The sequence below is a fragment of the Rhinoderma darwinii genome, chromosome 1, assembly GCF_050947455.1.
Source record: "Rhinoderma darwinii isolate aRhiDar2 chromosome 1, aRhiDar2.hap1, whole genome shotgun sequence".
Lineage (NCBI taxonomy): Eukaryota > Metazoa > Chordata > Amphibia > Anura > Rhinodermatidae > Rhinoderma > Rhinoderma darwinii.
The window spans coordinates 267004716-267030182 of record NC_134687.1 but is presented as its reverse complement, the minus strand read 5'-3'; the positions used below and the strand labels follow the sequence as shown (position 1 = coordinate 267030182).

Genomic DNA, 25467 nt, shown 5'->3' with positions numbered 1-25467 from the left:
CACTGTCCATATATGGATAGTGACACCAGGGGCTTCTCCAGTAGCGGAATCCCCGACACAGAGCGATCTGACACCGGGGATTCCGCTCCTAGAGAGAGCCGCTGACGTCATTGTCCATATATGGATAGTGACACCAGGTGCTTCTCCTGTAGCTCAATCCCCGGCCAGTGTGTCGGCCGGGGATTCCGCTCCTAGAGAGAGCCACTAACGTCACTGTGCAAATGGACAGTGACGTCAGGGGCTCTGTCTAGATTCAGAATCCCCGGCCAGTGCGATCTGACACAGGGGATTCCGCTCCTAGTCCAGTTCAGGTGGCGCTATTTACAGTGGGGGCTGCGATGCTAGATAGCAACCCTCCGATGTAGATAGAATCACACCCCCACTGTAAATAGCGCCAACTGAACTGAGTCTATGAGCGGAATCGCACTGGCCGGGGATTCCGCTTCTAGACAGAGCCCCTGCCGTGGACAGTGACGTTAGTGGCTGTCTAGGAGCGGAATCCCCGGCTAGTGCAATCTGACACCGGGGATTTTGCTCCTAGACTCCATTCAGGTGGTGCTATTTACAGTGGGGGGTGCGATGCTATCTACAGCGGGGGGAGGGGGTTGTTATCTGCAGGGGAGTGGCACTATCTACATCAGGATGGAAAGACAGCTCTAGGAGGGGAATCCGATGCAGGAAGGGAGCTTAAGTGGCGCTATCTACAGAGGGTTTTGCGGGGGTTGTGGGTGGCACTATCTACAGTGGGGGGTGTATTCTGGGTCTCTCAACTCCCTGGTACACATGAGAGTGCAATGCTGCTCACACTGAAGCAGAACTGGACTCATTAAACCCCTTCCATGCTGCCGAAATCTATACACGTGCTAACTGCACGGGGCATCGGGAGTTAGAAGGTATATCACCGTATGGCAGTCGTGAAGGGGTTAAGTTCTGTAACCTCTATTGATAGTACGGCCAAAGAGTCCTCCAGGAGGGAAATTCTGCCCTCAGCCTCATCGATTCTATTGTGAATTATCATAGGACTCATCTGACTTTATTGATGAAATATCGAGTTTTATCCCATCCAACTGAACATGCAAGCCCGTAACTCTACGGTCCGTTCCTTTAATTGTACTTAGTATCTCCTGTAGTAGCAGAGGGTTATCCAACCCTTGGGTTTCAGTTTGGGACCCTGGATTGGTATCTGAGGTGTCCACAATAATAGGTGAGAACACTTCTCCTAAAGAGCGTATTGAAGTAGTGCCTTTATTTCTTGCTTAGGTGTTAAAGCAGGCAAAGTTTTAATTGTTCTTATGCCAGATGACCGTGGGTAGCTAAGGAATATATCCAAATTTTGGGAGTTTTTCTCTTTCTGGAATTCTGGTAGACAATTCCCCGATCTGCGCTGGAGTTTGCCCTTTTCGGGCTGTTTTTTAGCCAGCATATTCAGGGCATTTATCTTCCTTCTATAAAAACTTTGCAACTCAGGTGCAGCTCAGTAGAAATGGAGGAACTCTGCAGCAGTGGAAAAGTTCAGCAGCCGTGGCAGAACTCAGCAACAATGAAGAGACTCAACAGGAAAGGAGGAACTCTGCAGCGATAGAAGAGCTCCAGAGCAATGAAGGAGCTCAGCGGCGTTGGAGGAATTCTGCAGCCATGGAGGGTCCCGACAACAGTGAAGGAGCTCACCGGCAATGAAGGCACACAGCAGAGGTGGAGGCACACAGCAGCACTGGAGGAAGTCAGCAGCAGCAGAACTCTGCCGCAGCGGAGGAACTCTGCAGCAGCGGAGGAACTCTGCAGCAGCGGAGGAACTCTGCAGCAGCAATTAAGGACCTGGCAACAATGGAATAAAAAAGGAAAAAAAACGCAACCATGGAGAAACTCAATAGCAATAGAGGATCTCAGCAAATGAAGGCCTCCAACTGCGATGAAAAAAAAATAAAGAAAAGAACCGGCAGCAATGGAGGACCTCCACAACAGTAGAGTATCTCAACAGTAATGGAGGACCTCGGCAGCAAATGAAAGAAACCTGCAGTAATGGAGGCACTCTGCAGCAATGGAGAAGCTCAACAGCAACGGAGGAATTCTACAGCGCTGGAGGAGTTCAGCGGCATTGGAGGCACACATTGTGTGAATAGTGAATGCAGTTCAATGAGATTAGCTTAATAAACACCTAGGAATTTTAAGCAAACACCACAGTTAATAAGGAAGCAGGTAGATCTCTGCAGTGTCCCACTTGGCATACACTTCCAGCATACTTCTCCAGCCCCATCAAACAGCCACCAGAGCCCCACAACAATCTTGCCTGTGCATGCGGAGTCCTGACGAACCTCACCGCACACCTGCAGCAAACACCATGCTCTGAACAGGTGAGGAGGGGAGAGACGAGAGAGAAAGCTAATGGAACATGCACACTCACATGATCACCCAACCAGTTTGCATGCATTCTGCTGCAGTAAATATATATACTAGTCCTTCTCAATGAATTAGAATATCATCAAAAAGTAAATTTATTTCAGTAATTCAATTTAAAAAGTGAAACTCATATTAAATAGATTCATTACACACAGAGTGATCTATTTCCAGATTTTTTTTCTTTTAATGTTGATTATAGCTAACAGTTAATGAAAACCCAAAATTTAGTATCTCAGAAAACTAGAATATTATATAAGACCAATATCAAAAATTATTTTTAATACTGAACTGTTGTCCTACTGAAAAGTATGTCCAGTATATGTACTCAATACTTGGTCGGGGCTCCTTTTGCATGAATTACTGCATCAATGCGGCGTGGCATGGAGGCGATCAGGCTGTGGCACTGCTGAGGTGTTATCAATGCGGCGTGGCATGGAGGCTATCAGCCTGTGGCACTGCTGAGGTGTTATCAATGCGGCGTGGCATGGAGGTGATCAGCCTGTGGCACTGCTGAGGTGTTATGGAAGCCCAGGTTGCTTTGATAGCGGCCTTCAGCTCATCTGCATTGTTGGGTCTGGTGTCTCATCTTCCTCTTGACAATACCCCATAGATTCTCTATGGGGTTTAGGTCAGGTGAGTTTGCTGGCCAATCAAGCACACTGATACTGTAGTTATTAAACCAGGTATTGGTACTTTTGGCAGTGTGGGCAGGTGCCAAGTCCTGCTGGAAAATGAAATCAGCATCTCCATAAAGCTTGTCAGCAGAGAGAAGCATTAAGTGCTCCCCAAACCATCACTGACCATGGAAACTTCACACTGGACCGCAAGCAACTTGGATTGATGCCTCTCCACTCTTCCTCCAGACTCTGGGACCTTGGTTTCCAAATGAAATGCGAAATTTACTTTCATCTGAAAACAGGACTTTGGACCATGGAGCAACAGTGTTATATCAAGTTCAGAGTCAACGCAGCATCTAGCAGGAAATTTTAGAGCACTTTATGCTTCCCTCTGCGCATAAGCTTTATGGAGATGCTGATTTCATTTTCCAGCAGGACTTGGCACCTGCCAAAAGTACCAATACCTGGTTTAATAACCGCAGTATCACTGTGATTGATTGGCCAGCAAACTCACCTGACCTAAACCCCACAGAGAGTCTATGGGGTATTGTCAAGAGAAAGATGAGATGACACCAGACCCAACAATGCAGATGAGCTGAAGGCCGCTATCAAAGCAACCTGGGCCTCCATAACATCTCAGCAGTGCCACAGGCTGATCGCCTCCATGCCACGCCGCATTGATAACACCTCAGCAGTGCCACAGGCTGATCGCCTCCATGCCACGCCACATAGATAACACCTCAGCAGTGCCACAGGCTGATTGACTCCATGCCACACCGCATTGATAACACCTCAGCAATGCCACAGGCTGATCGCCTCTATGCCACGCCGCATTGATGCAGTAATTCATGCAAAAGGAGCCCCGACCAAGTATTGCGTGCATATACTGTACATACTTTTCAGTAGGACAACATTTCGTAATTTAAAACAATTTTTGAAATTTTGCTTAAATAATATTCTAATTTTCTGAGACACTAAATTTTTCAAGTCTTTCATTAACTGCTAGCCATAATCATCAACATTAAAAGAAAAAAATGCTGGCAATAGATCACTCTGTGTGTAATGAATCTATATAATGCGTTTCAAGTTTTTAATTGAATTACTGAAATAAATTAACTTTTTGATGATATTCTAGTTCATTCAGAAGGACTAGTGTGTGTCTGTGTATGTGTGTGTATATACATATATGTATATATATATATATATATATATATATATATATACATACATATATACATATATATATGCACACACACACACACACACACACACACACACACACACACACACACACACTGTGATCGCCACAATATTCCTGTCTACAATCACAGTTGTAACATACGTGGTGTAATGTAAAATGTAACACTTTATAAAGGTAACATTCCATGTGTCGTTGCGTGGCTAGTATGAATACACAGTAGCAAAAAATCTTATATTGCCGGATGTGAATAAAGTAAGACTCATTGTAATAACTAAATAAATAATGAGGAAAAAATAAATCGTAATATTTTATGAATGATTATTCATTTATCAAATATTACGATTTATTTTTTAAGGAATATTGTGGCGTTTACTAGGTGTGTATATATATTTACTGCACATTCTGTTTAATGTCAATCGGCCATACTATTGGCTTAACATTTATGCCTGTAAAAATAGAATCATGTCTGTGGTTGCGGGCCGTCAGCTCCAATCTCCTCCTGACAGCCGCAGCCACGAGTCGGCAAGCGCTGGCCCCAGCCTCCTCCTCAGGAGACGCCAGCGCTCGCTTCCACTCACCTCAGCCGGATCCCGTAGGGTGCACGCGCACGATCGTGCCTGCTCTTAAAGGGGCAGCGCGTGCACCGGACTTTGATGAGTACCCTGGACTATAAGAGGGGTTCAGCCCCCTGCTTTGATGCCTGAGTGTTGTTGTTGTTTCCCTAGTTTGTCTATGCAATGGACTCCTAGTGTGTTCCTGTTCCTGTTCCCTGCATTCCATACTATCCTGGTCTAGTACTGTGCTGAGCCAAAGTCGTGCCGTGCTGTATACCATGCCTGACCTGCTTCACCACGCCTGACGTCTACCTGCTGCCTAGTCCCAGCCGAGCCTGCCTTGCTACTGTCCGAGCTGCCACAGGTACCTATACGAACTATAGACATTGACCTGCGCCCTGTTGACCAGCTGCCATACCAAGGCGGTACGGCCCGGTGGGTCCACAGACCCTTCGTGACAAAGAAGCTTTGAAATGACGACCGAGGACTCAAGACTTAAATGTATATATATATATATATGTGTGCGCTCATCTCTCTTATGTATTGGCCTGATGAAGACACCGGATCGGTGTCGAAATGCGTAGCTATGTTATTTAAGTATTTATTTAATTAGTCAATAAATAACTTTGATCTTAACCCCAGTGGATGTTAGCAGCACTTCTCTGGAATCTGATCAAATACTTTTTTACATTTTGTGTCACCCCTATTCATAGATTGTAAGCTCTTGTGAGCAGGGTCCTCAGTCCTCGTTTGAACTGCAAATTAGTTTTGTCACTATGTTATGTATGATATTGTCTGTACATGTTCCCTCTGAATTGTAAAGTGCTTTGGCATATGTGGGTGCTGTATAAATAATTATTTATTGATCCTGTTTTTCTTTCCTTGTTGGAAATTATTTGGATATTGGAGCGAAGGTGAGCATCACCCACCAGTCGGGGATAGCAGCAGCTGACAACTAACTGTCAACACACACACACTGGTGTTGTACCTTGACTGTACAGCCAAACAAAACAGATAAAAACAAGGGGACATATAACACAAAAACACCGAAAAAAGGCGATACTTACAAATGGACACAGCCAGGTCAGAAACGCTGATGAAGGAGTGAGCAGGTGCTTTAAATAATAATAACTACTCCCACTAGTTTTGAGGGGAGTGGTGTGTGGTGCATGGGATGTGTAGTAAAAAATAATAAATGAATAATGTATGTGCAAGTGATAATAGGGGTGAAATATAGGGGGCAGTAATGAGTAAAGTGCATAAATAAAGATAAATGAATAATGGGGTGCCAGTGTGTGAAACATGGAGGGATAGTGTGTAGGTCATGAGGCGCAGCGTGTATATCCAGGTAGAAGCCTATTTGTGACGCCTTGATGATTCATAGAGCGGGCTACCCTGCTTACTATGCCAAACAACAGCACACCATACTCTCCCAGCGTCAAAGACCCGGCTGTGTCCAAAAGAAGCAAATATAAGTAATAATGAAAAATACCTGGGGTATTAGTAATCATTTTGGCCAAAAGGACGCAAGCTCGCAATCAGATTGTTTGGCATAGTAAGCAGGGTAGGTATACTAGGGTACAGTGCTATATAACCCCCCTTGTAGATAGCGCCACCACCTCCCTTGTATATAGTGCGATATATTGCCCCCCAAACAAAATCAAAATATTCTCACCTGGGCTCTGCTCCCCCGACGAACGGAGCAGCTCCCCAAAGCCTTCAGGATCCTCACATGGGAAGGCGTGATCCAGTGATGGAATCACGCCTGATAGGCTGCAGACCGAATGTGGCCTGTAGCCTATGGCAGAGCATTGAGGTACCTTCCTGCTCTGTCAAAGTGTTCAATAGTATCTGCGTCCTCTGGGCGCATATACTAATTTATGTGGCGTCGCTACCGCTGTAACAGCCATAGCGGCTGCTAGCGGAGCCTCTGGGCATGGGGGGGCCCGTGCCGACGCAGATACAGTTGAATGCAATGCTGGAGAAGGGAGCTGACTGCTCCTTGCTCTAGCATGCACTATGTAATGCCAGCTGTGAGCAGCTCGATGAAGACAAGAGCGATGTAGTGACGTCATCGCACCTGTCTGCGCATAGCCACACACTGCACAAAGTGAAGAAGAAGCAGCAGAGGGACCTCCTCCACTCGTTGTGGGAACGGGGATAGGTAAATATTTAATAATTGTTTTATTAAGCACTATAAGCCTTAGGGTATGTTCACACGACAGCGTCCGTAACGGCTGAAATTACGGGGATGTTTTCAGGAGGAAACATCCCCGTAATTTCAGCCGTAACGGCATGTGCAGGCGCTTGAACGCCGCGTCCAGTACGGATGTAATTGGCGCTGCTTTTCATTGGAGTCAATGAATAACGGCTCCAATTACGCCCCAAGAAGTGACAGGTCACTTCTTTGACGCGGGCGTCTATTTACGCGCCGTCATTTGACAGCGGCGCGTAAATATACGCCTCGTGTGAACAAACGTCAGCCCGTTGTTTTCAATGGGCAGATGTTTGTCAACGCTATCGAGGCGCATTTTTCGGACGTAATTCGGGGCAAAAACGCCCGAATTACGTCCGTAATTAGTGTGTGTGAACATACCCTTATACTGTGTAGTGGCAGCTATGGGGGCATTATAATGTGTATGGGCAGCTATGGGGGCATTATACTGTATGAGGACTTTGGAGAACTACAGCCCAATCTACTCAGCGCCAAGGCCTTGTTCATCGTCACTCTTCCATGGTGAAGAGTGGCGGAGAATGTGTAGTAAATCTGCATGCGACAGAAAGACGATTCACTCTTTTCCAGACACCAATGAAAAATGGCGTAAGTGTCTGCAGAAGTCGTGGATGATTATTATTATTATTTTTTTTTTATGTTGTTAGCGCAACTGCACTGATGAAGGACCTATATTGTCTAAATTGGGGTGCGTTTAGTGTCAGCCTAGGGCAGCATGAGCTCCAAATACTGCCCTGGAAATAGATGACTTTTCCTACCTGGGAAACATTGCATCAAGGCATGCTGTAACCCAAAAACGCTGTCATTAACCGGATGAAAAATAAATATCCGGCTAGCATGTTTCATGATGTAGCATGATGTAGCATGTCGCAGCGGCTGCGTGCTAGGTGGCGCTTGTGCTGTACACTATTGACATGCAGGTTTCCCTCCCCCTCCCCTCCTTTCCTCAGCGCTTATTCCGCCTTTCTTGTGACAGGTTAGCTGCAGGCTTCAGCTCGTTTGGGTTTGCCGGGCTGGATCAGCTTAATTCCATTTTGAATCTATACATTTGCGTTCCATCATCTTGGCCAGCTGGGCGATAACGCAGCTTCTTGTTGCATTTTCTCTCTATTGACTTGCGCTCCCTGTCATGGATAAGGCTACTGGCGTATTCCAGCTCTGACAGTCGGATGATGCTTTGTAAAGCCAATCACGACGGTCGAATTGGAGCTGCATCTGGGCGAAGCATCTTGACAATGGAAGTGGAATCATTTCTCGTATATAGATAGAAGTATATTCCGCATCTACAGGCGGCTGCCAATTGACAAAGGATACAGTATATACATCTTTGTCTTCGCTCCACTGACGGGATTTGACGTGACTGCTGCAGTCCCGGAATTAATACATTTCTGTTACTGTCATCCATTGGGAATCGGGGAAGAAGAGAGAGAGGCCCTCGACAGCAGCAGCTTGTTTATTCCAGCATCTGGTTACATTCATCTGCAGCCATAGCGGCTGGTCCTGCCCGCATCTATTTGTGTGGCTTCCATTACATCCGCCCTGGTGTTTGTATGGCTCGACAATTGCTCGCCCATTTCTAAGGTGCAATGTTTATCAAGAAGGTAATCGTCAATGAGATCAAACCCTTTATTATAGTATATGTGTTTGTCTTTTTTAAATTTATTTATTTTTCAAATTCTGACTGATTTTTTTATGAGATGTAAAAAAAAAAAGAAAGAAAGAAGGGTCTTATCTGCATGACATATGTATATATAATTGCTATCGTGGTCAACCTATGAGGTGAACTCTTTGTTTCAATGGTGGCTGTTTCATCAGGCAGGTTGATCATTTGGTATTCTTTGTCTGCTCTGTGTTACTATAGAGCTTGTTGTCATCATCTCTCTCGCCTCCCACTTTTTACCAGGACTAGTGATAAAGACTGGGAGGGAAAAGGGGATGTTCACAATTGAATGTGAAATGTCACAAAGGTATCGTTTCAGTCAGAATGTCTGCTATATACGCGGTTCGGCTTCAATATGTCTAATTATTGCTTTAGCTGCACTGAAAAAAAATGGAGTTTGCCATCGAAAATTGCTTATAAGACAATTTACCAATTTCCAGTAGTAGCTTGGCCTGGAGTGGTGAAGGAATGCCCTGTATCTAAATGCCCTGACCATGCCAGAGTTGCGGGGCCACAACCCACCCCCCACGGTAGGCCCTGGTCATTTCTATAAAGGGTTAGGCCTCATGCACACATTTGTGGATACCACACTGATCCATTCATTTTTCATTAAGACATGCCCACATCGGTATTTTTTGCGGATCCATTGTTCCGTTCCGCAAATTATAAAGCATGTGCTATCGCTGTCCGTTATTGCAGACCCGTACCGCCATTCAAGTCTACGGGTCCGCAAAAATAATGGAAAGCACACGGAAGTAATTATGTGCCGTCCGCATTTTGTGGATACGTTGCTAGGAACTGCCTGGGAAATCCGATAACGTGACCTGCCTATAAGTGCAGAATACATATCGCACACACATGGAAACAACACGCATGTAATGTACGGACATACGGAACGGTTTGCAGAAGCAACTTGGAGGCAATACGGGCACTCGGATCCATTTTATGCGGCCCGGTCAACGGTTGTGTGCATTAGGCCTTAAGTGGGCAATTCTATCTTTGATGTGCCTTGGAATGAATAGCTTGTGCTACTGAGCCTGGCAGCTGAGAAATGTTACCTGTAGTGAGAAGTCCTTTAATATATCAGTAGATTTTCTTGCAGGATGAATTCTTCTTTAATATGTATATAAGCTTCTTGTTAGGGATCTGTCTTCCATTATTGTGCACTGTGTATACTGTTGTTCTCCATCTTTGGGAAAGGTGTGCTGCGGTGCAGGTAAATTGTGGCTGTATGTAGTAAAGTTTGCATTGTATACGGGGTAGAAATTTGACTCGTGCTGCTGAAATGTTTTCCAAATTGCTTTTGCGGATACCGATTAATATCTGACCTTAGACATTATTCCTTCATCTGTCATCGCTAACACAACAATATAGGAATTGATCCTTCTAGGATTATTGAGATGATTCAAATGGGGTTGGATTCCTCTTGTCCTCACCAGTTTTCTTGAAAAGTTGTTAAAATCACAACTCGAACCAGTGGTTGAAGTCCAATTCAGCGGGAAAGAAATAACAAATGTGGGTAGAGTGCAAGAATGTTGGAGCTAAAGCTTTAATTACACAAAATCAGACATTTTTATGTATTCGTTGGTGGACATCTTCCCTATACAGCATATCATTCCTTTTGTTATTGCAATCATATGTAATTAATCAAGTATGACATGCAGGCCACAGGGCCACGAAGAATCGCAAATAGGCCCTCTTGACCTTGAGGGATTACCATAACCACTGGGCCACTAGAGCGTACAGAGGCACAGTAGCCACTGCCATGGGTGCATCTTTTCCTAGAGCTGTGATGTCATACCCAGTTTATATGAAGCTGACACATGGCATAGAATCTATCGGCATTATAGATATTAAATAATCATATGTATAATGAGATATAAGCTTAGTGTGAGAATATCTTTCCAAACAGTGGTATTGCACAAGCAACACAGAGGACTAAGGTCGCCCATACACATCAGAGGAATGTTGGCCAGAATCTGGCCATCCATCAAATGTGTTAGGAGATGTTCCAACCTTTCCCTGACGGCAGATTATGGGTGAAAGAAGGATTGGCATGTTGGATTTCAACATGCCAAATTCAATGTTAACCTTCTGTTAAAGAGGCTCTATTACCAGATTATAAGTGTCCTATCTCTTAACTAATCTGATTGGCGCTGTAATGTAGATAACAACAGTGGTTTTTATTTTGAAAAACAATCATTTTTGAGCAAGTTATGAACGATTTTAGATTTATTCTAATTAGTTCTTAACCCCTTCAGGACCCAGCCTGTTTTGGCCTTTAGGACACAGACAATTTTTTCAAATCTGACATGTGTCCCTTTATGTGGTAATAACTCTGGAATGCTTATACCTATCCAAGTGATTCTCAGATTGTTTTCTCGTGACATACTGTACTTTGTGTTAGTGAAAAAATTTGGTCAATAAATTCAGTATTTATTGGTGAAAAATACCAACATTTAGAGAAAATTTGCAAAAATTTGCATTTTTCTAAATTTGAATGTAACTGCTTGTAAAACATATAGTAATACCACACAAAATAGTTACCAGTTAACATTTTCCATATGCCTACTTTATGTTTGAATTGTTTTTTGAACGTCATTTTATTTTTCTGGGATGCTACAAGACTTATAAGTTTAGCAGCGATTTCTCATATTTTCAAGAGAATTTCAAAAGGCTATTTTTTCAGGGACCAGTTCAGTACTGAGGTGGCTATGAGGGCCTTATATATTAGAAAGTCCCCATAAATCACCCCATTTTAAAAACTGCACCCCTCAAAGTATTTAAAGCAGCATGCAGAAAGTTTCTTAACGCTTTAGGCGTTTCACAGGCATTAAAGCAAAGTAGAGGTGAAATTTACAAATTAATTTTATTTAGCAGAAATTCATTTGTAATAAAAAAAATGTTTACAAAATAATATTTTACCAGAGAAATGCAACTCAATATTTATTACCCAGATTCTGCAGTTTTTAGAAATATTCCACATGTGGCCCTAGTGTGCTTATGGACTGAAACACCGGCCTCAGAAGCAAAGGAGCACCTAGGGGATTTTGGGGCCTTCTTATTTTTAGAATGTATTTTAGGCACCATGTCAGGTTTGAAGAGGTCTTGTGGTGCCAAAACAGTGGAAACCCCCCAAAAGTGACCTTATTCTGAAAACTACACCCCTTTCTAGGTGTATAGTTAGCATTTTGACCCCACAGTTTTTTTGCTGAATTTATTGGAATTAGTCTGTGAAAATGAAAATCAACTTTTTTTCTGAAAAAATTTATAATTTTTTAATTTTTACAAGGAATAAAGGAGAAAAAGCACCCCAACATTTGTAAAGCAATTTCTGCCGATTACGGCAATACCTCATATGTGGTAATAAACTGCTGTTTAGACCCACGGCAGGGCTCAGAATGGAAGGAGAGCTATTTGGATTTCGGATCGCAGATTTTGCTGGAATGGTTTTTGGTGCCATGTTGCGTTTGTAGCCCTCTGGAGGAACCAAAACAGTAGAAACCCCCAAAAAACTCACTGATTTTGGAAACTACACCGGGCACCCCTCAAGGAACTTTTCTCAGGGCATAGTTATTATTTTGACCCCACTTGTTTTTTGCTGAATTTGTTGGAGTTAGTCTATTAAGATTAAAACATTTTTTTTTTTTTTAAAAAACATGGACATTTTTAGAAAAAATAAAGGAGAATTAGCACCCCAACACTTGTAAAGCAATTTCTCACAATTACGGCAATGCCCCATATGTGGTATTAAATTGCTGTTTAGACCCATGGCAGGGCTCAGAAGAGAAGTAGCGCTATTTGGAGCACAGATTTGGCTGGAATGGTTTTCTGGTGCCATGTCGCGTTTGCAGAGCTACTGCGGTACAAGTACAGTGGAAACCACCAAGAAGTCACCCGATTTTGTAAACTACACCCCTTAAGGAATTTATTTAGGGATGTAGTGAGCATTTGGACTCCAAAGGTGCTTCATAGAACTTATAAACACTGGGCCGTGAAAATGAAAAATTGAATTTTCTCCAATAAAACGTTGCTTTATCCTCAAATTTTTCTTTTATATAAGGGGTAATAAAAAAAAAACACCCCAAAATTTGTTATGCAATTTATCCGGATAAGGCCAATACACCATATGTGGCCATTATCGGCTGCCTCGGCACACTGTAGGGCTCAGAAGGGAAGGTCCACAATTTTGCTTTTGTAACATGGATTTTGCACTGATGTGTTTTGAGCACCATGTCTCATTTGCAGTACCCCTAAGGGTATGTTCACACGAGGTCATTACGTCCGTAACTGGCAGACGCATTTCGGCCGCAAGTCCCGGACCGAACACAGTGCAGGGAGCCGGGCTCCTAGCATCATAGTTATGTACGATGCTAGGAGTCCTTCCTCGCTGCCGGACAACTGTCTCGTACTGAAAACATGTTGTCCTGCAGCGAGGCAGGGACTCCTATCGTTGAGATATCAAATTAATTTTGAAAATAAATGCCGAGGGGGTATTTAAGAAATGAATGGAATGGATGTGATGTTATTGGAGTAGTAAAAATGTGATTTAACGAATATCAACAGAGGTGTGATAAAACGGAAGCATTCTCCGATGCAGAGGCCTGGTTTAGAGGGACAGGTCATACAGTAGTGAGTGGTGTCTTTCCTAATTCCTCTACTTGAGCAAACTCGACATCTTTTCTGGGGTTTTTGTTTTTTTTCTGTGGGGGGGAAGTACTCCAGGGAAATGCTGGCCTGGTATTATTCTGGAGATCCCTGAAGTGCTGCTACCTTCACTGCTGCCCTCTTCTTCCAAAAATTAGTTTTTTTATATTTTTTTCCTGGAATCCCAGGAAAGTCTCCGTATTGCTGGATGTTCTGTAGAGAACAAAGGCGTTATAGAGTGCCACTTGGGTGAGGTATACTGCCAATTTTTTATACCATACCCTAGATTTTCTTAGTGCACTGTAGGGCTCCAGTACCTGGTCTGAAAGATCCGCACCTCCCATGAATTGGTTGTAGTCCTAGATGTAGGGCTGCACCTGCCATGAGGCGAGGTGAGGCAGAAGCCTCAGGCGGCGCCACCGAGCTAAAAACGGGGGCGGCATATTGTGGCAGGGCCAGGGGGGACGCGTGGGGAGGGCAGGGGAGAATACTTTACCTAGCAGACGTGCAGCACGATAGGCGCACGTCTGCTAGTACATTCCCCCTCTCTGACGCTGCACACGCCGCGAGAGAGGAGCATAGAGAACCTGGAGGTCTGAAGAAGGAGCAGCCGAACGCTCTCTCCTGAAGAAAAGAAGAGCGGCTGGTAAGTAATGAGGTGAGGACAGGAGGCTGAGTCGTTGTTAAAGACTAGAGCGGCAGAGTGCCGATTACTGCGCTCAGCCTCCTGCCCTCACTAATTTGAAAGTGATGGGCCGCTACCATACTGAAAAGGGGGGGCATTTGACTGACTGCATTGAGCATTATTGGGGCACCCGCCCAGGGCCAGCCTTAAAGGTGTGCGACATGGTGCTGCAGCCTCCCACCATGTAGGGGGTGCAACTGTGCAGGCCGTACTTTGGACTCTATATTCTCTGCTCCTCGTTACACACACACTGAGGAAGCAGAGGAAGCAAGTGCAGAGCCAAGGAGGAAGCTCCGACCACAGCCCGACCTGCAAGAAACCTGTGCAGCTGGAGAGATGGTAAGTTCCTTTGTGTGTGTGTGTGTGTGTGTATGTATATATATATATATCTATCTGGATATGTATACATGCCTTGTGTCTGTGTATGTGTGTATATATGTCTGTATATGTATACATGCTTTGTGTCTGTCTGTGTGTGTGTGTATATATATATATATATATATATATATATATGTGTCTGTATATGTATACATGCTTTGTGTCTGTCTATGTGTGTGTATATATGTGTCTGTATATGTATGTATGCCTAGTGGCTGTGTGTGTGTATATATGTGTCTGTATATGTATACATGCTTTCTGTCTGTGTATGTGTATATATGTGTCTGTATATGTATGCATGCCTTGTGGCTGTGTGTGTATGTGTATATATGTGTGTATATGTATAAATGCTTTATGTTTGTGTGTGTGTATATGTGTCTGTATATGTATACATGCCGTGTGTCTGTGTATGTGTGTGTGTATATATGTGTCTGTTTATGTATACATGTTTTGTGTCTGTCTGTGTGTATATATGTGTCTGTATATGTATGCATACCTTCTGGCTGTGTGTGTGTGTGTGTGTGTGTGTGTGTATATATGCGTGTGTATATGTATACATGCCTTGTGGCTGTGTGTGTGTATATATATGTGTCTGTATATGTATACATGCCTTGTGTCTGTGTATGTGTGTGTGTATATGTATACATGCTTTGTGTCTGTCTGTGTATGTGTGTGCATGTATGTGTCTGTATATGTATACATGCCTAGTGTCTGTGTGTGTGTGTGTATATATATGTACACATGCCTCATGTGTGTGTGTATATATGTGTATATTTGCCTGTATTTGTAGAGGGCAGCAATAGAGTCCCCCGCCAATCTAAGGCCGGCCCTGCGTGATCTGCCCTTGATCCCTGCCCAAGATGCTCAGCCCCCCCCTACAGTATAATCCCCACCCTAGAGCCCTCAGTAGTTATTATTATTGTAATGACGGGGTAGGGAGACAGACAGGTGAGCCCTAATCTACCCGCCACTCAGTCCCTGCCTACTTGCACGACCCGTACTAGGCGACGGCGTACAACTGGGCGACGGTCCCTACGCTTAATACATGCACGACAGACAAACAGACAAGGGTACACAGAAGCTAAGGGAAATGGGACAGCTGCCCACGGCAACACCATGAGCAACAAGAGTAGTGAGCGAGCCGAGTCAAACCAGGAGTGTGCGAGGTACCAAACGCAGAGCAGGAGCGTAGTCAGTAAAGCCAGGGTCAAAATGAAGCAGAGGTCAATAGTAATGGCTGGAACAGCAGAGCCAGGAAACAAGATAGAATCACAGGCAAAGACAAACAGGAAATGAAGGTATAAATAGACCGAGGGTGGGAGCTAGAACCATCTGGCCCGGCTGTGATAGGTTCTCCCACTCCTCAGCCTACCAACCTGAGTGGTAGCAGATCGAGTCACTCTATCAGACCTAGGAGCAGATGCAGATTGATTAACCACGGGCGTCGACACAGAAGCTGTGTCAGGCAAATCCTTTACAGTACCCCCCCCTTTTATGAGGGGCCACTGGACCCTTCCTAGGTGGACCTGGCTTATTGTGGAACCGAAGATGGAACCTCCTGAGCAATACCCCAGCGTGAACATCCCGGGCGGGTACCCAAGTCCTCTCCTCAGGCCCGTATCCTCTCCAATGGATCAGGTACTGGAAGGAGCCTTGGACCATCCTACGGTCCACAATCTTGGCCACCTCGAATTCTACCCCTTCAGGGGTGAGAACAGGGACCGGAGGTTTCCTCGAGGTAACCAAGGACAGGGAGCAGCATTTCAGGAGGGAGGCATGAAACACGTCGTGTATTTGAAAAGACGGGGGTAACTCCAGCCGGAAGGAGACAGGGTTAAGGACCTCAATGACCTTGTACGGCCCTATATACCGGGGAGCAAATTTTTGGGACGGAACTTTAAGGCGCAAATTTCTAGAAGACAGCCGCACCAGATCCCTGACCACAAACAAGGGGTTAGCAGATTGTCTTCTATCTGCCTGAGTCTTTTGTATGCTCTGGGACGCCTCTAGGTTCTTCTCAACCTGGGCCCAGACTGTGCACAGTTCCCGATGAACGACATCTACCTCGGGATTGTTGGAACCACCAGGTGAAACGGAGGAGAACCGTGGATTAAACCCAAAATTACAGAAAAAGGGGGAGACCCCTGTCGAGTTACTGACCCGGTTATTAAGGGAAAATTTGGCGAGAGGAATGAAGGAGACCCAATCATATTGACAGTCAGAAATAAAACACCTTAAATATTGTTCTAGGGACTGATTAGTCCTCTCAGTTTGGCCATTAGTTTCAGGATGAAAGGCCGAGGAGAAGGACAGATCAATCTCCAACTTTTTCTGTCAGAAACAATATTGACAGGAACCCCATGGAGACGCAGGATGTGTTTGACAAACAAGGTAGCTAACGTCTTGGCATTGGGTAGTTTCTTGAGGGGCACAAAGTGGCACATCTTACTAAAGCGGTCTACTACAACCCACACCACCGACTTGCCTTGAGATGGAGGCAGATCGGTGATAAAATCCATGGAGATATGGGTCCAAGGTCTCTGGGGAATGGGCAAAGAACATAGTAAACCCGCTGGTCGGGATCTGGGAGTCTTGGACCTAGCACAAATTTCACAAGTGGCGACGTAGGCCTTAACGTCTTTAGGCAAGCCAGGCCACCAATAGTTTCTAGAAATGAGGTGCTTGGTACCCAGGATGCCTGGATGGCCAGACAGTGCAGAGTCATGATTTTCCCTGAGTACCCTTAGCCGGAGTTGCAGAGGAACAAACAGCTTATTCTCAGGAAGGTTCCCGGGAGCTGAACCTTGATCAGCCGCAATTTCGGAAACTAAGTCAGAATCAACAGAGGATATTATTATACCTTGGGGCAAAATACAAGCAGGATCTTCCTCCGAAGGAGGGCTGGCCATGAAGCTACGCGACAGTGCATCAGCTTTAATATTTTTAGACCCAGCCCTATAGGTGACCACAAAGTTGAATCTAGTAAAAAATAACGCCCATCGAGCTTGTCTCGGGTTTAGCCTCCGGGCAGATTCTAGGAAGACCAGATTCTTGTGGTCAGTAAGGACCGTTACCTGGTGCCTAGCCCCCTCCAAGAAGTGGCACCACTCTTCAAATGCCCATTTAATGGCTAAGAGTTCGCGGTTGCCCACATCATAGTTACTCTCAGTGGGCGAGAACTTCCTGGAGAAGTAGGCACAGGGACGGAGATGGGTGAGGGACCTGGTACCCTGGGACAAGACAGCACCCACTCCCACCTCGGAGGCGTCAACCTCCACGATGAATGGCTCCATTTGGTTAGGCTGAACCAGCACCGGGGCCAAGATAAAGCACTTCTTAAGGATCTCAAAAGCCTGGACCGCCTCCGGAGGCCAGTGGAGGAGATCAGCACCCTTGCGAGTAAGATCCGTAAGAGGCTTAGCGATGACCGAGAAGTTAGCAATAAATCTCCTCTAATAATTAGCAATCCCCAGGAAGCACTGTAACGCCTTCAGGGAGGCAGGTTGGACCCATTCAGCCACAGCCTGAACCTTGGCAGGGTCCATGCGGAATTCATTAGGAGTTAGGATTTGACCCAAAAATGATATCTCCTGCACCCCAAACACACATTTTTCGGGTTTAGCAAAGTTTGTTTTCCCGAAGGGATTGGAGCACCTTCCTGACATGCTCAATGTGGGAGGACCAGTCCTTGGAAAACACAAGTATGTCATCAAGGTACACTACAAGAAAAACCCCCAGGTAGTCTTTTAAAATCTCATTTATGAAATTCTGGAAGACCGCGGGAGCATTACACAACCCAAAGGGCATGACGAGGTATTCGAAATGACCTTCGGGCGTGTTCAACGCAGTCTTCCACTCATCCCCTTCTCTGACTCGGATAAGGTTATAAGCCCCCCTGAAGATCAAACTTAGAGAACCATTGGGCCCCCTGAACCTGATTGAAGAGATCAGGAATCAAAGGAAGGGGATACTGGTTCCTTACAGTGACCTTATTCAAGTTTCGGTAATCGATGCACGGCCTAAAACCACCATCCTTCTTTCCTACGAAGAAGAAGCCAGCAACTACCGGAGAAGTAGAGGGGCGAATGTAACCCTTGGCCAGGCTTTACTGGATATATTCTCTCATGGCCTCACGTTCGGGACAAGAGAGATTAAATATCCTACCCTTAGGGAGCTTAGCCCCTTGTACCAAATCGATAGCGCAATCGTATTCTTTATGAGGAGGTAACACTTCGGAGGCCTTTTTAGAAAAAACATCAGCGAAGTCCTGAATAAACTCAGGTAGAGTGTTCACCTCCTCAGGGAGAGAAATAAAATTAACAGAAAAACAGGACGTCATGCATTCATTACCCCATTTAGTAAGATCCTCAGTACTCCAGTTAAACGTGGGATTATGCATCTGCAACCAGGGGAGGCCTAAAACCAAATCGGACGATAATCCCTGCATCACCAGTACAGAACACTGCTCCAAATGAATGGAGCCAACAATGAGTTCAAAAACAGGGGTATGCTGCGTAAAATAACCATTAGCAAGTGGGGTGGAGTCGATACCCACTACCGGGACAGGTTTAGGCAAATCAAACAATGGCATAGCTAGAGACATAGCAAATTCCACAGACATAATATTAGCAGAAGACCCTGAATCCACGAAGGCACTGCCGGTGGCAGACCTACCCTCAAAAGAGACCTGAAAGGGAAGCAAGATCTTATTAGGTTTCATAATTACGGGAAATACCTGTGTGCCCAAGCGACCTCCCCGATGGTCACTTAGGCGCGGAAGTTTTCCGGCTGGAGTATTCTTACGCCTAGGACAGTCGTTCACTTGATGCTTGTCATCCCCACAGTACAAGCAGAGACCATTCTTCCTGCGGAGCTCTCTACGTTGTTGGGGAGACACGGAGGCCCCGAGTTGCATTGGTTCATCCGAGTTTTCCGTGGAAGAACGAAGTAACGGAACCTCGGGAGCCATCATGGGGGAGCCAGAGGAGAAGGCACAAAAACGTTCAAGTTGTCGTTCCCTGAGACGTCGGTCAAGACGTACCGCTAAAGTCATAACCCGATCTAGAGAGTCAGAAAAGGGATAGCTAACTAACAGGTCTTTCAGGGCGTTCGACAGACCCAATCTAAACTGGCACCTCAAGGTAGGGTCATTCCAGCGAGAAGCTACACACCACTTCCTAAAGTCAGAACAGTACTCTTCAACGGGTCTCTTACCCTGACGTAAGGTCACCAGCTGACTCTCGGCAAAGGCAGTCTTGTCAGTCTCGTCATATATGAGCCCGAGAGCGGAAAAAAAAAGGTCAACAGAGGAAAGTTCAGGGGCGTCAGGAGCCAAGGAGAAGGCCCATTTTTGGGGGCCGTCCTGGAGCCGGGAGACAATAATACCCACTCGCTGGCTCTCAGAACCTGAGGAGTGGGGCCTTAGACGGAAATAGAGTTTACAACTCTCCCGAAAGGAGAAAAAAGTCTTCCGGTCCCCTGAGAACCGGTCAGGCAACTTGAGATGGGGTTCAAGTGGTGAGGTGGAGGGCACTAGCTGGTTAGCATCACGCTGGTCGCACCCCTGAGCCAGGGCTTGGACCTGTAGGGAGAGACCCTGCATTTGTTGAGCCAGGATCTCAAGGGGGTCCATAGTAGTAGGAACCAGGGTAGAAAAGGTATATGGCCTGTGATTATGTAATGACGGGGTAGGGAGACAGTCAGGTGAGCCCTAATCTACTCGCCACTCAGTCCCTGCCTACTTGCACGACCTGTCCCAGGCGACGGCGTACAACTGGGCGACGGTCCCTATGCTTAATACATGCACGACAGACAAACAGGCAAGGGTACACAGAAGCTAAGGGAAATGGGGCAGCTGCTGACGGCAACACCGTGAGCAACATGAGTAGTGAGCGAGCCGAGTCAAACCATGAGTGTACGAGGTACCAAACGCAGAGCAGGAGCGTAGTCAGTAAAGCCAGGGTCAAAATGAAGCAGAGGTCAATAGTAATGGCTGGAACAGCAGAGCCAGGAAACAAGATAGAATCACAGGCAAAGACAAGCAGGAAATGAAGGTATAAATAGACCGAGGGCGGGAGCTAGAACCGTCTGGCCAAGCTGTGATAGGTTCTCCCACTCCTCCGCCTACCAGCCTGAGTGGTAGCAGATCGAGTCACTCTATCAGACCTAGGAGCAGATGCAGACTGATTAACCACGGACGTCGACACAGAAGCTGTGTCATGCAAATCCTTTACAATTATACTGTAAGGGAGGGGGCCAGAGCATGAACTGACTGCTGAGAGCTCTATGGGGGGGATAACTCCCCCCCACAGAGCCATCAGAGTCGGACACTCAGACCCATGTAGTATAATTTCCCCCATAGCATCCTCAGTAGTTATTATAGTGCAAGAGGACTGGGGGGGGGGGGGGGTCTGACTGCTTCAGATTGTAACGCCTTTCCTTTAACGCATAGCTAATTTTTTAAACAAACTTTTGACAAAAACCCAAAAGGACCACGGTTTTATGTTTTCCCAGCCTGGTAATGCTAGGCTGCTGCTGTTTTGTTGTATCTGGCTGATTATGAAATATTAGGGGGAACCCACATAATGTTTTTCAACTATTTTTTTTTTTTTAAAAACTACGTGGGGTCCCCCCATTTTTCATAACCAGCCAGATATAAAACAGCAGCAGCAGGCTAGAATTACCAGGGTGGGAAAACATAAAACGTGGTCCTTTTGGGTTTTTGTCCCTCCCAGCTTTATAATACCAGCCTGCAGACCGCTCCTGTACCTGACCATCACTACAGATGGTCGGGTACTGGGTGGTACCCGGCTCTTTCCGACACCCCTGGTGGCGGTGGGTAATGGGGTAATAATAGGGGGTTACTGTTAGCCTTTTTACTGGATAATGCTAAGCCCTGCCTTACTATGGACGCCGTCAAGCAGACAGCTGCCATTACAAAGGCGGTAATATAATTTTAAAAAAACAAAGACATAAGAAAACATTTTTTATTGAAATAAAAACTCCCCCACGCAACCCTATTCCACCATTTTATTTAAAAAAACAAACAAAAACACTTACATTATCGAAGTAGTCCAACTAATCTAGAAAAGTTAGCAGTATTAAAAATGTAAAACCTATACTTTTTTCTCACCTGCGCCACAATAGAAACTAGAGGTCAAGGAAAAATAATTTCCCTTCATGTAAGGGCTTATTTACATGAGCGTGTTAAACGTCCGTGGGACGGCCATGGAAACAGCGGCCGTCCCACGGACCTATGTAATTCAATGTGGCCGTTCACACAGCCGTTGTTTCAACGGGCCGTGTGAAGGGTCCGTGCGAAAATAGGACATGTCCGTTCTTTTCGCGCATCACGCATTCCTCCATAGACTCTCAACTATGCGGGATGCGTGACCTTGCATCCCGTAGCGCTGATCACGGATGCACCTCGGACGTGAAAAACTGCAGTTTTTCATGTCTGAGATGCGCACCGCTCGTGTGAATCAGGCCTAAGTCTGCTTCCTGTCAACTGAAAAGTCATCCGCCAGAGGGAAAAAATGTTTCCCCATTGTGGAGTACAAGAAAGTCACATTTTTCCTTCTGACAGATGATTTTTCCGTTGATAGGTGGCAGAGTTCAATAGGGGTGGTGTTAGGGGGAGGAGGGGGGAAAATATGGTCTGTTCACAGTTTGTGTTTTTTCCACCCCTGCCCTAGATTTCAATCCTATATCCGCCCCTATATCACAAGCTCACAACAGAGCTTGCAGAGGATAAGCGCACGCCCCTGCGGACCACGATACAGAGCGCGCGTCTAACGAGTGAGTATGGCTGGCTTTGCAACTCTGCACCTCTCCTCAGCCTCTACATCTTATTGGATGAGAGCAGGCTGTGGCTGATAACATTCACTGCTGGTATATATGGATCTGTGCGGTATATACACTGCTGGTACATATTTATTTATAGGTTGTGCGCAGTTTATTTTTTGCTTTGCTACTGTTCCTTATGCCTTTTTTTCTAGATATAAATTTTTGCCCCTTGCAGTTAAAGGGGTTGTTCCAAGATGAAATGTTATCCCCTGTCTACAGGATAGGACATAACATGCTGATGGTGGGGGGTCCGACCACTGGAACCCCCACTGATAACTAGAACGGTGGTCCCTTGTACCCCTGAGTAACTGGAGCGCCAGGGTGTGTGCTTGACCTGCAGCATCATTAACTCTGGGGTACGAGGGACCCCCACTGATCAGCATGTTATCTCCTATCCTATAGAGAGGGGATAACATTTAATCTTGAGATGACCTCTTTAACCCCTTCCCGCTTTTGGGCGTGACTGTACGTCCAGATACAAAGTGCGTTCCCGCACAAGGGCGTACAGTCACGCCCTGTAGATAAAGCGAGCACAGGAGCTGTGAGCGCTTTATCTTCAGCGGCTCTCAGCTGTCATACACAGCTGTCATCCCGCTGCAATGGCTGCGATGGCTGTTACCGCTGATCGCAGCCATTTAACCCCTTCAATGCGGCTGTCAATAGCGTCCGCTGCATTGAAGTGGTTGACAGAGGGAGGGATCTCCCTCTGTAACCCCCCGGGCCCCCCGCGATGGATCACGGGTGGCGATGGTTGCCCGAGGCAGGACCTAATACGCTAACTATCAGATGATGAATGACAGTTACAATACACATATATAGTTACAATACATAAGTAGTGCAGTGTATTGTTCCGGGGATCAGAAGACGAGATCTTAAAGTCCCCAGGTTAGTGTAAAAGAAAAAGTGAAAAAAGTAAAAAAAAATGTTAAAGAAAAATAAATAAATAAAAGTTTTAACTAATAAAAACAATAATCGCCCTGTTTCCCTGATCAACTCCTTTATTATTAGAAGAAAAATGAAAACATGAAAAAAACCTTTACATAATAGGTATCGCCTCGTTCGGAAGGGCCTGATCTATAAAAATATCACATTATTTTTGCCGCACGGTGAACACCGTAAACATTTTTAATAAAAAACAATGAAAGCATTTTATTTTTTGGTCATCTTGTCTCAAAAAAAATGTAATAAAAAGTGATCAAAAAGTTGCAAGTAACGCAAAATGGTACCAATAGAAACTACAGTTTGTCACGCACAAAACAAGCCCTCTCGCAGCGATATCAACTTAAAAAATAAAAAAGTTAAGGCTGTCAGAAAATGGCGACACTAAAACATGATTTTTTTTAGAAAAGAGTATTTTTATTGTGGGAACGTAGTGAAACTTAAAAAAACGATATAAATTTGGTGTCGCTGTAATTGTATCGACCCACAGAATGAAGTTAACATGTTGTTTATACTGCACGGTGAACACTGTAAAAAAAAGCAAAAAAAAAAACGTGCTAGAATGGCTGTTTTTTGGTTTCCTCATCTCCCAAAAAATGGAATAAATAGTGATAAAAAAAATCGCATGTACCCCAAAATGGAACCAATAAAAATTACAGCTCATTCCACAAAAAACAAGCCCTCACACAGCTCCGTCAACGGAAAAATAACACATTTTTTAGGTCCAGTAGAATTCCACTAAATACCCCAAATCGTCATTTGCTGGACCCCACAGGTGGACCCTGTAGATGCAGCAGAGATGAGGAAACTTTAGGGCCTTGTGCTGCTTATAGAGCTAGTGAAGAAGTCACAGATATTTTGAATGATACCCAATAAACCCGGCCTGTGCATAAAGGATTGGTTCAAAGCTTACCACACCAATTCATGGATTATTCATTCACCCCATTATTACATCATCCTATTATGACCTGTAGCACTCTGCCCAGCTTACATATACCCTGATGTACTCCGCCCAGCTTACATATACCCTGATGTTCTCCGCCCAGCTTACATATACCCTGATGTACTTCGCACAGATTACATATACCCTGATATACTCCGCACAGCTTACATATACCCTGATGTTCTCCGCCCAGTTTACATATACCCTGATGTACTTCGCACAGATTACATATACCCTGATGTACTCCGCACAGTTTACATATACCCTGATGTACTCTGCACAGCTTACATATACCCTGATGTACTCCGCCCAGCTTACATATACCCTAATGCACTCCGCCCAGCTTACATATACCCTGATGTTCTCTGCCCAGCTTACATATACCCTGATGTACTACGCACAGTTTACATATACCCTGATGTACTCCGCCCAGTTTACATATGACACCACATTATAAGCTGAAATACCACTAAAACACCAAGCAAAATCTGTGCTTCAAAAGCCAAATGGTGGTCCAACTGAGCCTGGCAGTGTGCCCAAACCGCAATTTATGACCACATATGGGGTATTACTGTATTCTGGAGAACCCGCTTAACAATTTATGGTATGTGTGTCTACGGTGGTACAAGCTGGGCACAACACATTGGGCACTGAAATGGCATATCTGTGGAAAACAGCAATTTTCAATTTGCAACATCTATTGTTTACTCATTTTTGCGAAACACTTGTGCGGTCAAAATGCTCACTACACCAGTAGATAAATTCTTTGAGGGATCTAGTTTCCAAAATGGGGTAATTTTTCTGGAGTACCACTGTACTGATACTATAGCTCAATGCAACATGGTGTCAAAAACCGAATCTTGTAAAATCTCCACTCCAAATACTAAATGGCGCTCCTTCCCTTTAGAGCCTTGCTGTGTGTCCAAATAGCAGTTTATGACCACGTGTGGGGTATTTACCTACTCTGAAGAAGTTGCTTTACAAAATTAAAAATGTTGAACTAATGCTACGTCTTATTGGAAAATAATGTAATTTTTCATTTTCACTGCCCATTTGTAATAAAATCTATGAGACACCTGTGGTGTCAAAATGCTCACTACCCCCCTATATGAATTCCTCTATGGGTGTAGTTTGACAAATGGAGTCACTTTTGGGGAGTTTCCACTGTACTGGTACCTAAGGGGCTTTGCAAAAGCGACATGGTGCAGAAAAACCAATCCAGCAAAATCTGCTCGCCAAATGGCGCTCCTTCCCTTCTGAGCCCTGATGTGTATTCATACAGTGGTTTATTACCACATATGGGGTATTTCCGTACTCGAGAGAAGTTGCTTTGCAAATCTTATGGTGCTTTTTCTCCTTTATTTGATG

The 25467-nt window shown here is 45.0% G+C and overlaps 1 protein-coding gene across 9 annotated transcripts in view; it reads left to right on the top strand.

Moving 5' to 3' along the window:
• Nucleotides 1-7977: 7977 nt before the first annotated feature.
• The window catches only part of ADGRL3 (adhesion G protein-coupled receptor L3), a 2099109-nt gene continuing 2081619 nt past the window's right edge, over nucleotides 7978-25467 (top strand). For all 9 annotated transcript variants that reach the window (XM_075863876.1, XM_075863871.1, XM_075863866.1 and 6 more), the window contains exon 1: nucleotides 7978-8603. The gene's annotated coding sequence lies outside the window, so the exon portion shown is untranslated. The remainder of the gene's footprint in view (nucleotides 8604-25467) is intronic.